Source organism: Phacochoerus africanus, chromosome 10, assembly GCF_016906955.1.
Source record: "Phacochoerus africanus isolate WHEZ1 chromosome 10, ROS_Pafr_v1, whole genome shotgun sequence".
Classification (NCBI taxonomy): Eukaryota; Metazoa; Chordata; class Mammalia; order Artiodactyla; family Suidae; genus Phacochoerus; species Phacochoerus africanus.
In genome coordinates this window covers 54,150,885-54,167,589 of record NC_062553.1, presented here as the reverse complement: position 1 = coordinate 54,167,589, position 16,705 = coordinate 54,150,885, and the positions used below count along the sequence as shown (strand labels likewise).

General features: G+C 44.3%; 1 pseudogene; it reads right to left on the bottom strand.

Moving 5' to 3' along the window:
- Positions 1-7,442: 7,442 nt before the first annotated feature.
- LOC125137423 (olfactory receptor 1030-like) lies at positions 7,443-9,921 on the bottom strand (annotated as a pseudogene).
- Between the last annotated feature and the right edge of the window lie 6,784 nt (positions 9,922-16,705).

Genomic DNA, 16,705 nt, shown 5'->3' with positions numbered 1-16,705 from the left:
CCTGTAGCTCCCCTCTCAGGGAAAGAAACCACCATTTTTGGGGCCACAGGTAACCAAACCCACAGGCCCTTCTGAGGTCCTCGATGATGTCGGTTAGGAGGCCATGAAGTAATATATGAATTTCTTTACCTAACTGACTGCCCAGTCCCCCTGATGGGAAAAGACCTGCTGGCTAAAATGGGGACACAAATTTTCTTTTCTACTGATGGATTGGCCCAACTCAAATTGACAGAACTGCCCTCTCCTTTAATCATGGCTCTTGCTATAAAAAGAGAAGAGGAATGGCGCTTGTACTCTTCCCCTTCAGAAATGGGGACAATCCCCCCAGAACTAGAGACTAAATAACCATTGGTTTGGGCTGAAGTAAATCCACCAGGACTGGCAAAATGCCATGCTCCTGTCTTGATTGATCTAAAACCCGGAGCTCAACTGGTAAAGCTACAACAATACTCAATTCCCAGAGAAGCTCTACTGGGAATCCAGGTTCACCTGGATAGGCTGCTTCAGCATGGACTGTTAATAAAATGTCAGTCCCCTTGGAACACCACTTTACTGCCTATAAAGAAACTGGGAACACAGGACTACTGCCCAGTTCAGGACTTGAGAGCCATAAATGAAACAACAGTCACATTACACCCATCTGTCCCTAACCCTTACACCCTGCTAGGGCTGATCCCCTCCACTGCTGAGTGGTTTACTTGCCTGGACTTAAAAACACCTTTCTCTGCCTCCAGGTGGTGCCTGCCAGTCAGCCCTTGTTTGCTTTTGAATGGGAGAATCCACATACAGGGACCAAGGAACAGCTCACCTGGACTAGACTCCCACAAGGATTCAAAAATTCTCCCACTCACTTTAGCGGCACCCTAGCCACTGACCTGGATGAATTTCCTGGACCAAAACTGGGCTGTGTTTTACTATGATATGTTGATGACCTCTTACTAGCTGGTACCATGGATGCTCAGTGCCTAGAGGGAACAAGAGCTCTCCTTTCCCTACTGATGGAGGTAGGGTATCGGGTATCAAAGAAAAAGGCACAAATCTGTAAAAAAGAAGTCAAGTGTCTGGGCTTTAACATTATGCAGGGCCAACGAATGCTGGGGACTGAAAGAAAGCAGGCAGTTTGTGCCATTCCTGTCCCTACCACCTGCCAGAAGGTTCGTGAGTTTCTAGGGGCAGCGGGATTCTGCCAGATATGGATCTCCAGGTTTTCAGACTTGGCCAGGCCTCTGTATGAGGCTCTAAAAGGGGAAGAAAAGACTCCCCTTGAATGGGGACCAAGCCAGGAGGCAGCATTTCAGACAATCAAAACCAAACTCACTGAGGCTCCAGCCTTGAGACTTCTTGATGTAACCAGAGAATTTAACCTTTTTGTTCATGAGAAAAATGCGATGGCTTTGGGAGTCTTAACTCAAGAATTTGGGCCTTGGCAGAGGCCAGTGGCATATCTGTCTAAACAAACTGACTCAGTTGAGGCCGGATGGCCTCCCTTCCTCTGAGCGCTGGCAGCTACCACCTTGTTGGTGAGAGAGGCTGACAAGTTGACTCTGGGACAAAACCTCAATGTTAAAGTCCCGCACTCAGTTGTAACCCTAATGGATACCAGGGACCACCATTGGCTCACACATGCATGAATGACTCCGTATCAAGGGTTACTAAGTGAAAATCCATAGGTAAAACTGGAGGTTGTACGAACTCAACCCAGCCACTTTTCTGCCAGATGAAGCGGGGCCCTCAGACCATAACTGCTTGGAGGTACTAGATGAGGTGTTTTCCAGCAGGCCTGACTTGACTGATAAACCACTCCAAAATCCTGACCTGGTTTTATATACTGATGGCAGCAGCTTTATGGAGGATGGAAAAAGGATGGCAGGATATGCTGTGGTATCTGACTTAAAAGTGATAGAAGCAGAGGTGCTTCCTCAAGGCTGGTCAGCACAGAGAGCAGAATTATGGGCCTTAATCAGAGCACTGGAACTCAGCCAAGACCAGCGAGTTAATATCTATACTGACTCATGGTATGCCTTTGCAACTTTGCATGTTCATGGAGCCTTATATAAAGAAAGAGGACTCCTCACTGCTGAAGGAAAAGGGATTAAAAACCAGGCTGAAATCTTAAAGCTCCTAGAGGCAGTATGGGAACCTAAAGAAGTTGCAGTTATCCATGTAAAGGCCACCAAAAGGGAGACAACCCAGTGACAAAAGGAAACCATAGTGCTGATGCAGCTGCCAAACAGGCAGCCTGGGGACAACGGCCAGACAAACCTAAGGTCTTGCTGGCCCCAGAAGTGCCAGCTGTCCCCAGATATTCTCCAGAGGAAGAAAAATGGATAAAGGAGGAAGGGGAAACTAAAACTAAAATGGGATGATGGGTCACATGGGACCAACGAGTTTATGGTCCAGAACAGCTGGCCTACAAACTAGTCCACCAACAACAGGAGCTAACCCACATGGGAAAAACTGCCTTAGAGACCCTACTGGGCCAGTACTATCTCATTGCTCATCTTCTTGTACTCTGCTCCTCTGTCTCCCAAAGATGCATAACCTGTTTGCAGAATAATGCTGGCCAGGGGCCAAACAGACCAGCTTGGGCACACTGTGGACTGTCCCCATTTGAGGATATGGAAGTGGACTTCACTGAGGTCACCCCTAGTAAGGAGTACAAATATTTACTAGTTTTTATCTGTACTTTTTCAGGATGGGTAGAGGCCTTCCCTACCCAAACTGAAAAGGCAAGTGAAGTAACCAAGGCAGTCCTGAGAGACATTATTCCCAGATATGGAATGCCTCTGACCATTGGGTCAGATAATGGACCGGCATTTGTGGCCAAAACAGTACAACAGGTGGCAAAAGCTTTAAAGATCCAATGGAAACTACACTTTGCTTATCGCCCTCAAAATTCAGGGAAAGTAGAACACATGAACTGGACCCTTAAACAGACATTGGCAAAGTTATGTCAGGAAACTGGTTGCCCTGGGTAGACATGTTGCTGGTGGCCCTCCTAAAATTGAGATGCTCACTCTGAGCAGGAATAGGATTCTCACCATTTGACATCTTACATGGTAGGCCACCTCCACTAATCAGTTTAAAAGGAAACACCAGGGAGTTGGGAGACTTAGAATTATGAAAACAATTACAAGGATTGGGGCTCACTATTTCTCAGATACATAAATGGGTCACAGACAGAATACCTGTGTCCTTAGGTATAACAGTACACCCCCACAAGCCAGGGGACCAAGTGTGGATAAAGGACTGGAAAAAGGAGACTTTGAGGCCGGTATGGAAGGGCCCCTATACTGTGATTCTAACCACCCCCACTGCTCTTAAAGTAACAGGAATAGATGCTTGGATCCATCATCCCAGAGTTAAACCAGCTGGCCCAGCTGATGACCATGGAGAGTGGGAGACTGCCCTCGATCTAGAGAGACCTCTTCACCTGACAATACAGAGGAGGAGACAATGATCTCAAAGCCCTGCCCTGACCACACCAGAAGCTGGTCAGTCAATTCATGGCTGAAGCTTGAGGAATCAGCTGCATGGTAAAATAAACTGCCTCACCTACTTTCCACAAGAGACTTTCTTACTGTTATATACTGTTATCTTATATCCAACATGAATGTTTGCTGCCTGTTGCTGTTAATCTGGTTCCCTTTGGTTCTGCCAGGATCCATTTCCTCATGTGACCCATACATTCAAGTGATACGATCAGATCAAGGGGTTACATGGACTTTGCTTTACTCCACTCATTTCTCCTGTTCCAGAGAAATTCATGGAAGTTGTACTCACAACAGGACCACTTATTCTATCTGACAACAGGGGGACCAATATACCTGCTTTGATCCACGATACTCACCAACTGAGGAATGGTTAGAGGTCTGGCGCTCTCATAAATCAGGACAGCTAATTAATCAGACGCAAATTACCAAGCCCAAGTTGCCAGTCTCAATACTTTTTGATGCCTTTGAAGCTATAAATGGGTCATGGACTTCTACTAGACCATGTGGAAGCCCGTCATGGGAAAGAGAATATAGGCTCCAGCATAAATATATGTGCTGGGGGACCACCTGGAGCAGTTGCTAGGAATGTGCTTACTGGAGCTGCATGACCTGGGCAACCTGGAATAAGGGAGACAAAACAGCTGTCCTTCAAAAGGGTACAGCCCCTCCAGACTGTCAGACAAAAGCTTGTAACCCAGTTAACTTCACTATTTTCAATTCTAGTGAGCCCAAATGGAAGGAAGGTTTCAAAATAAGCATTCACATTGACAGAAGAGGCCTTGACCATGGAGATGTGCTACATTTCCAGAGAATCATGTTTGCACTCCAAGCTACCTCTCACAGGGTCTTTCATTCCTTTTATGAAGAGACACAAAACACCCCACCTCCCATTCCAGCCACAACTAAGAACTTGTTTTTAGCCCTGGCAGAAACTATTGCACAAACTCTCAAGGTCTCCTCTTGTTATGTATGCAGGGGGAAGAACACAGGAGACCACTGGCCTTGGCAAGTCAGAGAACTGGACCCATTAGAGCCTCATAATGAGACTACATACCCCCAACTCACCAATGGGGTATGGCTCCTCAGAACTGCTATCATAGGGAGAAATTGTCTTGCAAAGCAGGGAGGATGGTTTAATGTTTCAGTTGGAAACCTAACATGTTTAGGCCTAAGGTATTATAATCTGACTGCCCAAAAGACTCGGTGGTGGTCATCCTCAAAACTCTCAGAGCCCAAGCCTAATCCCCTGTCCAACTTTTCCCACCTCTGACAAGCATGGGAAGATATCAGTGCTAATATCCAATGGCAGGCACCAAAGGGATTATATTGGATTTGTGGAAAAATGGCCTATTCCATACTCCCCCCCAACTGGGCTGGGGCATGTGTACTGGGAAAAATCAGACCTTCCTTCTTCCTGCTCCCACTATCACTAGGGGAACAACTGAGAGTTCCTATATATAGGGCACAGGGTGCCTAGAGAGACCAGAGGGCTCTCCAAATTGGAGACTGGAAAGATGATGAATGGCCCCCAGAAAGAATAATTCAATATTATGGGCCTGCCACCTGGGCAGAGGATGGCTCTTGGGGATATCACACCCCTATCTATATGCTGAACCGCATCATCAGACTACAGGCAGTTTTGGAACTTATAACAAATGACACTGCAAGGGCCTTGACTATATTGGCCCAACAACAAACTAAAATGTGTAGTGCAATCTACCAAAATCACTTGGCCTTGGATTATTTACTTGCTTCTGAAGGAGGGGCTTGTGGAAAATTTAACTTAAGTAATTGCTGTCTACAAATAGATGACACTGGAAAGGTGGTGGAAGAAATTGCTGACCACATGACTAAACTTGCCCATGTGCCTGTACAAACTTGGAAAGGATGGGATACAGACATTCTCTTTGGTAAATGGTTCTCTTGGTTGGGAGGAATTAAGACAATGTTTGGAATAATCATGGTTATACTCGCAGGGTGCCTACTTGTTCCCTGCCTTGTACCTCTCCTGATAAATATTATAAAAGGTTTTATAAAAACCATGGTTGAAAGAAAAACAGCCTCCCACCTGCTACTTATTAGAGGCTACCAAAGGGTTATGACTGATGATGATCTCTAAAGGGTGCAAATGCACCCTGAACATCAAGAGGGGGAATGAAATAGAGTTTTAACTAAAGAACAACCCCCTTGGCTAAGAAGGCAGCTGAAAGCCTTTCCAGCTATGCTCATCACTATATCACCCTTCTTGTAATAATGTAACAACTGTGTGCCCTATGTCCAAGCCAGCAGCCCTGCTAATCATGTACCCAACATTGCTTATCAGTTCCACTTCTGTAACCTTGCTTGCTCAGTTTCTTAGGGAGGAACACTGTCTGCTTGGGGATGGGGGGAGGTCTGGGATGCTTACATGTGAAAATCAAGACCTTGTAGTGTATAAAAGTTACTGAGAACAAAGACCTAGTGCTCAGACTCTGGAGGTGACTCCTCTGAGCCTATACCTGTGCTGAATAAACCTTGTTTTTCCATATCTCTGAGTGCTGTTTGTCTCCTTCGATTGCCACAGTTTTTGCGGTTTTTGCAACAATTGTGTGAAGACATTAATGTTTAATTATGTTTTGCTAGTGTTCTTTATATTAATTTCTCTTTTTGGCTGCATGTTGGACATAGTTCATAACCAAAAATAAATGAAAGATGAAACCACAAAATCAGTGGTAAGATATGGGTGCATATTGGTTAAAAATTAAGAGTATTAAAAGAAAAAACTTAAAAAGGAAGATTGGCATTTTCATCAAAACCCTGTGAATGAGGATTCCATTAGACAACTGCTATTACCTAAAGATACTGTATGGAGAGGAGAGGAATGTGCAGGTCTGAGGAGCACTGAGGCCGCCGCTGCTGCTGCTTTTGGTGGAGTCATCAAGGGTGGCACCCTTGGGGCCAGGATGGCGAGATCTGGCGGCCAGTAGGGGCACCAAGAGCAGCTTGTCTCCACAAAGGCAGCCTGGCGGCATTCCTCCCTACTCCCAGCGCGCCCTGAGCTTACCGCAGCACCTGGCCCTGGCAAAGGAGCAGGAGTGGAGCTGCCAGGGAGGGGATTGGGGCCAGGCAAGAAGGTGACTGGAGGAGGAGAAAGTGCAGAAAGGTGTCACATAAAGTAGGCTCTCCTCTGCTTCGGAGGCATTATTGTTGCTAAGTTTGACGCGAACCTGAAAATGAGGAGGAGCATCGTCGTGGCCCTTCACCCGGCTGCAGAACTCAGACCCCTGGGGGTCGGTGGAGGAATTGGCTCCAGGCTTGCCTTTGGGGTGGGGAGCAGAGGAAGAGGAGACGTTGCGGGGGGCGGGGGCGGCTGCTGCCCAGAGGGCAGTGGCTGCTCACGAATCTGCTGTGCCTGGAGCGGTGGCTCAGGAGGAGGCTCCAGGGCTTTCCCTGGCATCAGTGGCAGAGAGGGTGGGCTTGGCAGCAATGTGCCTGTGCCTGGGCAGGGAGCAATGGCGCTGTTCACTATGGGGCTGCCTCTGGAGCTTAGCTACCATGGCTGTGTACTTCGTGGACTTGGGCAAGGACATCTGGCTCACCACCATGGACTACTATTTGCGCAGCCAGCACTGGTGCTTCAAACTCAAGCTCTTCTTAGTGGTGCTTGCCTCACTCTCGGTGCAAGTGTTCAGTTTCCACTGGTTTGTGCAGGATTTCAGCACATATGTCAGGACCACAGCCACCACCACCTCCAGCTTCCCTCAGCCTGGAGTATATTACAAGGAAGGCAGCAGCGTGTCTGCAGCCCCGGAAGTTGAGGCTCATCCTTCCTCAGTGCAAAGGCAAGCATCCAATGTGAGCAAGAGCATCATCGATGCCACCAACAAAGGTGACAACTGCTGCTGGGCCACTTGAGCCACAGAGAAACACAGGTCTGTGTCCTGCTTCTTCTGCATCTGGCTCCTGCAGTCACTCATCCACATCTTGCAACTCAGGCAGATATGGAGAGTGTTGATCCCCTGGCTCTGGTGGAGTCATATGAGAAGATAAGCCGATTGTGCAGGAAAGGGAGGAAACAATTGGCAAAGCAAGTTCTAGAAAAGAGTGGAGGGTATCAGCACTAAGGGGATTCTTGTGAAAAAGAATGAGGAGCTCTTTTTGCGTGAAACTTTACATTCCTGTGCTAAGGATTGTGCTGAATCTTTGCACAGTAGAGAGAGAAAGTTAAATGGTGCATGTGTACATTTTTCGTGTTGGGACAAGATTCTAGAGACTCAAATTCCATTCCCACACAGTTGTCTGAATTTAAACTGTTCTGTCTTTGTAAAGAGGGTAGTAATATTAAACCTCTGTGTCCCAGGAGGGTCCAATGTGTCAAAGAGAAAGGACTAGTAGGAGGGTAAAGTAATAAGTGCTATTTAAGGAGTTCCTGTTGTGGCTCAGAGGCAACAACCCTGATTAATATCCATGATGATGCAGGATTGATCCCTGGCCTTGCTCAATGGGTTAAGGATCTGGTGTTGCCAGCAACTGTGGTGTAGGTCGCAGACATGGCTCAGATTATGCATTGCTGTGGCTGTGGTGTAGACCAGCAGCTGTAGTTCCGATTCAATCCCTAGCCTGGGAACTTACATATGTCACAGGTGCAGCCCTCAAAAGGAAAAAAAAAAAATTAAAAATAGAAGACAAAAGTGCTATTTAAGTACCTTTGAGCCTTAACTGAAATAGGGTTTTACTGAAACAGGTTACTCAAAAGAAAAAATACTTGATATCAATGCTTTATTCAAAATCAGGATCCCAATAATCTTTTATTATCTTCTTTGAGAAATTACTGGACTGAAATATAAAATTCCTCATTTGAAAAATGGAAACAATAATGGTTGCTACCTAAAAGATTTGTGTGAGCATTTCATGAGCTAATACATTTAAAGTGTGCCTGACATAGAGTACCCAGGAATGGTTAGCTATTATTTCTGTCATTTTCATCAATAAAAAATAATATTAAAACCCTTAAAAAGTAAAGATGCTATTCAGAGCAATAACCTGAGACTCCTCACAATTTTCTTTGCTATATAATTTGAATAAAGGGGAAAAATCAAAAAATTTTACCTGCTATGGTTGACAAGTTTCTGGAAAAATTTTTTGTAAATTATTAAGCCCTGAAAATCCAAATTGCCAACATTGAAGCATCATTTGGTAATTCTCTCTTTCATAAAGTGATACTCATATAAGTTCTGTGGATAAAATTACCTGTCATTTACTGATTTTATGGAGCAATAATAATGCTTTCTGGTCTTGTCTTTTATTTTCTATGTGGTATTTCATTTAAATGCACTGAAAAAAAAAACAAAAGCTAATGATTGGGCACACCCTTCTAAGTCTTACTACAAAAGACAAAATAATACTCAGTGACAAAAAGTGATTTGTTTTGTAAAATGCTCACAAATTGGTCAGGGAATTCACATATATTACATATCTGTGATTAAAATGTCTACCTTATCAGACAATTTCTCTTGAATGACTCTCTTTACTGGCCTTTTAACGGCAGTTCTGAAGGCTATAGATCAAAGGGTTTAATGTGGGACTCACAAAGATTTCAAAAACAGCTACAATTTTTCCTTGTTCTACAGATGCCTAAGAAGGAGTCCTCAGATACATACAGAACAGCAGTCCATAATATATAGTGACAGACTTCAGGTGGCACCCATAGCTAGAGAAAGTCTCAGGCCTCACTTCAGAAGAGCTGTTACTCACAATGGATGTGAAAATGAAAATGTAGGTAAGGATGATGGTGTGAGAACAGGTGAGGTTGAAACCAGCCACCACAAACATGGCAGTCTCTTTGACATAAGTATCTGAACAGGCCAGGACTAAGAGAGGTGGATCAGCACAGTAAAAGTTGATTTCATTGGGTCTACAGTAGGAGAGGTGGTGCATCAGAATGGTCTGTGCTAGACCATTTGCAAAGCCATAAATATTAGGAGTAGTGACAAGAGAGAGGCAGCCACATTGGGACATTTTGATTCCACAGAACAAGGGTTTGCAGATGGCCATTTATCAGTCATAAGCCATCCCTTTGAGCATATAGTAATCTATGATCACCAGGGCAATGAAAAGGTGGAATTGGATAATGCAGTCAAGGAAGGAAATGGCTTTTTTTTTTTTTTTTTTAGGAAATGGCTTTTCTATTGGATAAGAGATAAACCAGAATCTGAGGAGCAACAGTGGTGGTGTAACAGATCTACAAAGGAGAGGTGGCTAATGAACAATTTGTTGGAGTATGAAGTTTTGAGTCACTTTGTATTAACAAAATCATAATGATATTGGCATTTACTGTGATTAGGTAGATGACTAAAAATACCACAAAAAGGATGGGCTACAACTCTGCTACATCTGTTGGTGCCAGAAGAATAAACTCAGTCACCGCTGTGTAGTTGTCCTTTAACATTGTTTGCTTAGCTGCAAATTAGGTCTAAAATAAAGGAAATAAACATGCATTTGTCTTTTGTCATTTTTTTCCATTACCCACCCCATGTCATCTGATGCATACTCCTCTCAAACCTGTAAATACACATGGCATAAAGAAATAGCATGCAAATGATGTTTTCAACATCTTAATTAATATAGAGCTTCTTTATTTAAAATCAATCATATTTTAAATACTTTAATGAAAATCTTTTCATATTTGAAAAGCCTTTATCTTTTCTGAAAGTATCATTATCATAAATCATTCACTTGCAGTCCCCTTTAAACATTGCTTCTCTTTGAAATCATGACCCTTTGTTTTTCAATATACCTTTTGATGTGGTACCTAAAGCATCAGTCATTGAAGCTCAGATATTTTTACAGCTGAATGGAGTAAAAGAAAGTGGGACTGATATATGCACAGATCCTTACAGAACCAGAGTCTATCTGCCCCTCTAAACTCAAGATCATTTATTTTCCATCTGGTCTCTCACTCTGCAATGCATGGCCATTCCCCACACTTGTCTATCCCAAGTGGCCCTCATATCACCAAATATTTCTCAACTTTTAAGACTAAGCTCAGGATACACTTTCTTTTGTGTATTATATCAAATTATTAGGGGTAAAATTGATTAATGGGGTACTAGAGTAAATCAGCATTTTTTTTGTGTAAAAACAGATAAGCCAATATTACATAATAAATATGTGCATTTGTGTCAGTATAGACATTCACATATATTGTTGATATTAAATATTAAACAGTGGAGTAGTTAGGGGAAAATAATGTTTAAAAGGCTCCCTTGTTGGGGAGGAGATAATTAAGAAAAAAACTGACAAACATATATGCACATTATAATGATTTTGTTGTAACTCTACCTCATTTTAACTGTTGAAAAAAAGTAAGGAGAAAACTCTGTAACATGAAGTAAATTTAAGACATGTAAAAGTTCATATTGATAGTGATAATAGCATGACCCATACAACTGAGTCAGTATATAAGAAATCATAAAGTACATCTCCCAACATTTGTGCAGGATAAAAATGACCATGAAGACCATCATGGAAAAATCTACATTTTCCTTCCATAACACATAACCAGCTATGTCATTGTTATACTGGTACTTAAGAGCTACTGTGCCATGGATTACTTTGTAAGTTACTTTTAAATAAACCATTTCTGCTTTCTTGCCTCTTTGCATTATCTCACTCTGCACTTGAGGACTTTGGATATTAACCAGAGTGACAAAATGCAAGACAAGTCAATTAAATCAATGAAATCATAATCATTCTGTGGTTTTATAAGTTCATAAGATTACCACAATTGTAATAATAAGTAAGCATTATTTTGGTTCTGGGATTATTTTATTAATCTGTCTATTAAATCATTAATCAAGAGCCAAAATAATATCTTCATTCATTTTTAATGTAGGTGAATGAGGCAGTGCAGGCAATGAACATCATTTAACTTAGTACTTTATGATAATAACCTTCCTTGACAAAAACCAAGCACAATTCCTCCATGATGGAGCAAGGAAAACTCAGAAGTTTTAGCAAGTGGACAATAGTGGCTCAAGGGACAAACAGGCCTGGCACTCTTTACAGTCACCCTCACCCTGAGGCTCTGTTAGGTGGCCTTAGGTTTACTTCTTTTTCCATTATGATTCTACTCCATTGTATGTTTATAAATATTTGTATTCTGAGAAGAATAGCATAATTTAAATAAAGATATTTGATAATTCATCAGAATATGTTGGCCTTGTGTGAGAGGAGGGCTGTGGCTGCATGGCACAAGCCCTGACCTCAGCCTCTCCTAGAGGTACTACCTCCACTTCTCCTACATTGCCCAGTATGGATCTGCCCATACTGGGCAGTATGGATCCTGGGCTCAGTGGGACCCAGCAACATCAAGTCCTTCCTGACCAAACTCTGACTCTCCTGAAGAACTGAAACAGGGACAATGTTACCTTCTGGAGCCAGATGAATGGCTGGGATCACTGGCCCAGGACAGGGAGGCTGCTGAGTGGCTGGGGTTGGGCAGTCCAGAGCCCCACCTCACAGGCCAGATGTGGGGGACACATGAGGTGCTGGTGTGGGAAGAAGAGCCCTCACAGGCCCTCTGGATGTGGCTCCTGCCTCCACGACCCATTATTTTCCTGGGTTGGGTGGGCAGGACCACTCCCTTCATGGTCTTGTGCTTACTAACTGTGGGACAACTGCAGACATGTTTGTCCATAAACTAGCACTCAGCTTTACTAGTAAACACTGTGCCCAAGTGGCCTCAGAGCTCCAGTGGTGTGGTGGGCAGCTATTTGGGGTAAATCGAGACTTGGTTGGGAATGGGAGGGCATTTCTCTAGTTTGAAAGTTGAGGGAGCAAAATAAGAAAGCACAACCTCATAAGGTTCAGGCAGGTCTCAAGACCATGTCCAGATCCCAGACCTGGTTTCTAAAGAGTGACTCGATGTGTCTTGCTCTGTGCACCTCTTTATTCATGCCTGTTTCCAGTTGCCTGGCAGTAGGCAGGCTGTTTACATGGTCTGACCCCACAGGCCAGACAACTCCAGTGTGCAGAGGTTGGACTTAGAGATCAGTGTCTGATGTTTGCATCCTGGCTATGACATAGAGTTGGGACAAGTCGGAGCCATAGCTCAGGGCTGGCAGATGGGTGGCCTAGGCTACTCTAGTCATATGTAGGCTCTGGGAACCTCCAAACATGCTTACAAAATGCTGGATTTCTCAGACTGTACTGAGTTCTCCCCTGTCATAATCTTGAGCCTTTAAGAAGGAAGAATAGTCTGGGCTGAAAGGAACCCAGAGCTGTAGGTTGCATTCTCTCATTCCAGTTGTCCATTTAAAGAGACTAGAAACCATGCTGCATTCTCTTGGGGACACTTTGTGTTGTCCTAGCAGAATTTCTGTGTATCATTTTCAATCCCATTGCCTGTTTCTTTAGTGGTGGAACCATCCCCTTGTTCTAGGACGTGAACTTTGCTGACCAAAAGAAATGACCCCATTTTTCTGTCTTTTTCCCTCCTTCCTCCTCTTTTCCCTTTGCCTTAACTCCCAGTTGGGGGTGGTATACCAGAGATCCTTTGGGATAACCCTACTGTGGGGTCATCCTGCCTCTTAATTTGCTTCAGGCCAGGTGAAGTGCAGCCAGTGCCAGCTTGCTCCTGAGACCTCACTGCCTGTGTTCCAGGCAAAGCCTGGAGTAGGAAAGTGGAGATGGTCCAGCCCATGATGACCTCTAATCAACTGTGGCTACACAGACCCCTGGGCAAGGTCTTCCTGGGGACAAGCAGCTATGGAGCAATAGCATTTGATCCTACCTGGTCTGTACATAGGGCAAGTGGGGAGTGGTTTGTATAGGAAAACTGTTGGGGCTGGCACTGAGAAAGGAGACCATCCCCTGCCTGGGGCCAGCAGGGTGCCCACAGGAGCCGTGGGCCTCTTTCACAAAGCCTGCATGGAGCCCTTTGCAGCCTTGCAGCCTGCAGTCCCACTGTCAGAGTCCCCAGACAGGTCTGATGTCTGTGCTCTTGGGCCTTCCCCTTTGTGCTAGAACTTTTCTTACTGTTCTGCCAAGAGAAAAAATACTTCCCATGGCCTAGGAAACAAGGGGAAGGTGGAGGTGTGGTGGCTGATTCTCAAGGCTACATAGAGTGGGGTGTGTGGGGTGGGGACAGGGGCAGTTTTCCAGCCCTGGGAACTGGGGCCAGCCAGCCTGTCACTGCTCCAGAGGGGTGTGTTGGTTTGCCCACCCTTCCAAACTCCTGTCCAGTTAGATGAACCTGGTGTGTAACCACAGCTGAATAGGCAGGGGCTGACCCTCAGAGGGGAACTTGCAGGAGGGCCTGAGTCCCTGCTCCCATGGGAGGGGAGGTCATCATGAGTGTGGCCTAGGGGTGCTGCCACCATACCCACTGGGAATCAGACCCACCTGGCCAGAGTGAGGACCTCTTTCATCCAGGAACTGGGCATCACCAAGACCAGGGTCCAGCCCAGGTGGCCTGAGTGAGTGCCAGTGCTCAGGTATCACTTGAGAGGGGCCAGTGTCTGGGCATAGCCTGCTCCCCACAGTCAGGTGACCAGCTTTATGTAAACCCCCTCGGCACCCCTGGCCACTCCAAGCTGGCCAAGGAGAGTTTCCAGCCCCCAGGACAGGTAGGCACCCCCTACTCCACTGCTGGGAGCCAGGCAAACCCCACCAGATGCCGAACTGATCCTTGGACCTGGCAAGAGCCCGCAGTTTCCACAAAATGCTCAAGGAATGCCTCAGCACCAACTTGGAGGGCCACCACAGGGCCTTGAGGTTTCTGGGGCCCCTGAACTTTATGCCTTGTGCGTGGCTAATGATAGGACCTCTGCCTGCACGAGGAAAGCCTTGTACATGGAGCCTGTCCCTCTTTCTGTAATCCTGCATGAAGGTGAAGGTGGCCTTTTACAGAAGTGAGACCTGAGCCTCAGAGATGACTAGAAACGCAGAAGAAGAACCTGAAATCTGCAGTCCCTCACTGAAGTCCAGCTTTGGCTCATGCCTGCCCTAACCACACCAGGAGGAGACTCCAGTAGTGGCATGGGGTTCTGGTGTGGGTCTGGCTCAAGCTCCACACCACCTGCTTTCTTAGCCTGGCCCTAGCAACACTTGACTAACCAGCACACTGGTGTTCATTGAATTGCATTTTGGATTTTTACATGAGAGCCCTCCTTTCACCTTCTGTGGAGATATACAGATATATATGTGGGCTGATGAATGGATGAGCAGATGGACAATATGGACAGAGATCGATAAAAGACAGGCTCTGTGAAAAACACAACAAAAAAACCAGCCTAATCCTATCTGTGAAATAAGAGTGATTTCCCAGTGAGAACAGATATGATGAACCTAAAGAGTGTAAACAGATTTGACAAAGAGGACCAGCTCACTATGGTTCAATTATTTCTAGCAGAAAGTCAGACTATAAACAACAACAAATGCTTTATTGTTTTTAAAAGCTTAAGCTCATTGGGGACATAAGTATTTGCTACTTCCCAGTGTCATCAGGGAATGCAATCTCCTGAAATGATGAAGCAATGGGATTTATTATCTATTTTAACTTATGTCTAAATATCTTGATATTTCAAGGCAACATGGGGAAATATTAAGTTCTCTTGTTTACGATATGCAAGATAGAATATTGCATGGTATATGGAGTAAGTTTTCTTGTCTGGAAAAACATTGGAGAATCAATTTTTTTTTTTTTTTACTTTGGATTTGTTATTTCCTGATCCCGAGTCCAGTTCTTTATTTTTTAATAGGATAATAACTCATAGCAAATGGAATATTGTGGAAATGCAGATGATGTGAGTCTTCACTGGTGAGTTTTCTTTGTCAGCCTTCCCTACCCAGACCTGCTACATATGGAGGTTCCCAGGCTAGGGGTCTAATCAGAGCTGCAGCTACCAGCTTACACCAGAGCCACAGCAACACTGGATCTGAGCTGCATCTGTGACCTACACTACAGCTCATGACAACACCAGATCCTTAATCCACTGAGTGAGGCCAGGGATCAAACCTACAACCTCATTTTTCCTAGTCGGATTCATTAACCAATGAGCTATGACAGGAACTCCCCTGTTGTCTTTTCTTCTCTTCTTTTTCCACCTGGAGTTTAATGCTTAGAGTCCATCAGTAGAGCTCTTTGGTCTACTTTCCATCTGAGTTTGGCAAATGGAAGAAACCAGAAGCTCAGCAGAGGTGAGAAGAAGGAAAAAGTAGCTCAATTTTTTTTTTCATTTTCTCCCAGTTTCACAATGAAGTGGCTGGTGTGCCTGCAGACTTACAATGAAAACTCCTGCTGAGGTGTGTGTTGAGAAGAAAGTGGCCAGTGACATTTTTCCTCATTCTGTCTCTCATTGGATTCCTAACAGTAGCCTCTGCCTGGCTTGCTTTGGGACTAGGATGGAAATTCCCTTCTGCAGTTAGCCTCCGAGTGCTTCAACTTCTTTGACCAATTTACCAGTGCCTGTATTCTGGCTTTTCATTAAATTCACGTTGGTTAAAACATCTCAGTAGAATTTTGTCTTATGCAATGTTCCTGACTCAGGCCAGAGTGGCACACAGGAGTTACTCAATAAATATCACAGTGGATGTTGTAGCAGTATTAATAATTACTCATTTTTTTAAATGTTGAGCTATGCCTGGATTCACTATTGTTGGAGGTTAAATGAGCCACTAAATCATTCTCTTTTTGGGCTCTTAATTTGTTGAAGACTACACACAGGAGTCAGATATTAATATTACTTACATTATTACAGGTAAAATTGGATTTGAGAATGTGACTCAGACATGCTTTTCTGTCCCTTTACTTTGAATTAAGTCACCCAGGTACAGCAGAACACTGAAATAACTTGTTCACTCCTTCTTTTTCCAAAGCCATGACCCATATCCATGTTCTACTGAGAGGAGACACATATGTGAATCACATACAGAAGAAGAAGATGTTTTGTTTTGACAGCCAGACAGCTACAATGATCTTTTTCATAACCTCAGCAATCTCCATTTTCCCTACTAAGATGAGTGTGTAGGGATAAATCTGAAGTGTCTGAAATATGGAGAGAAATCTGAAGTGTTCTTCAAAATCATTCCCTCTATAGTTTTTGGAAAACCTGTGCCTCAATTATTTTTATCATAGTTGGCACCCCCTTTCATCTCTGTATGCATTCCAGAAAAAGGTCATCCCTGATTTCCTACTCTTATTCCCACTCCTTCCCATAACCAAATATCAC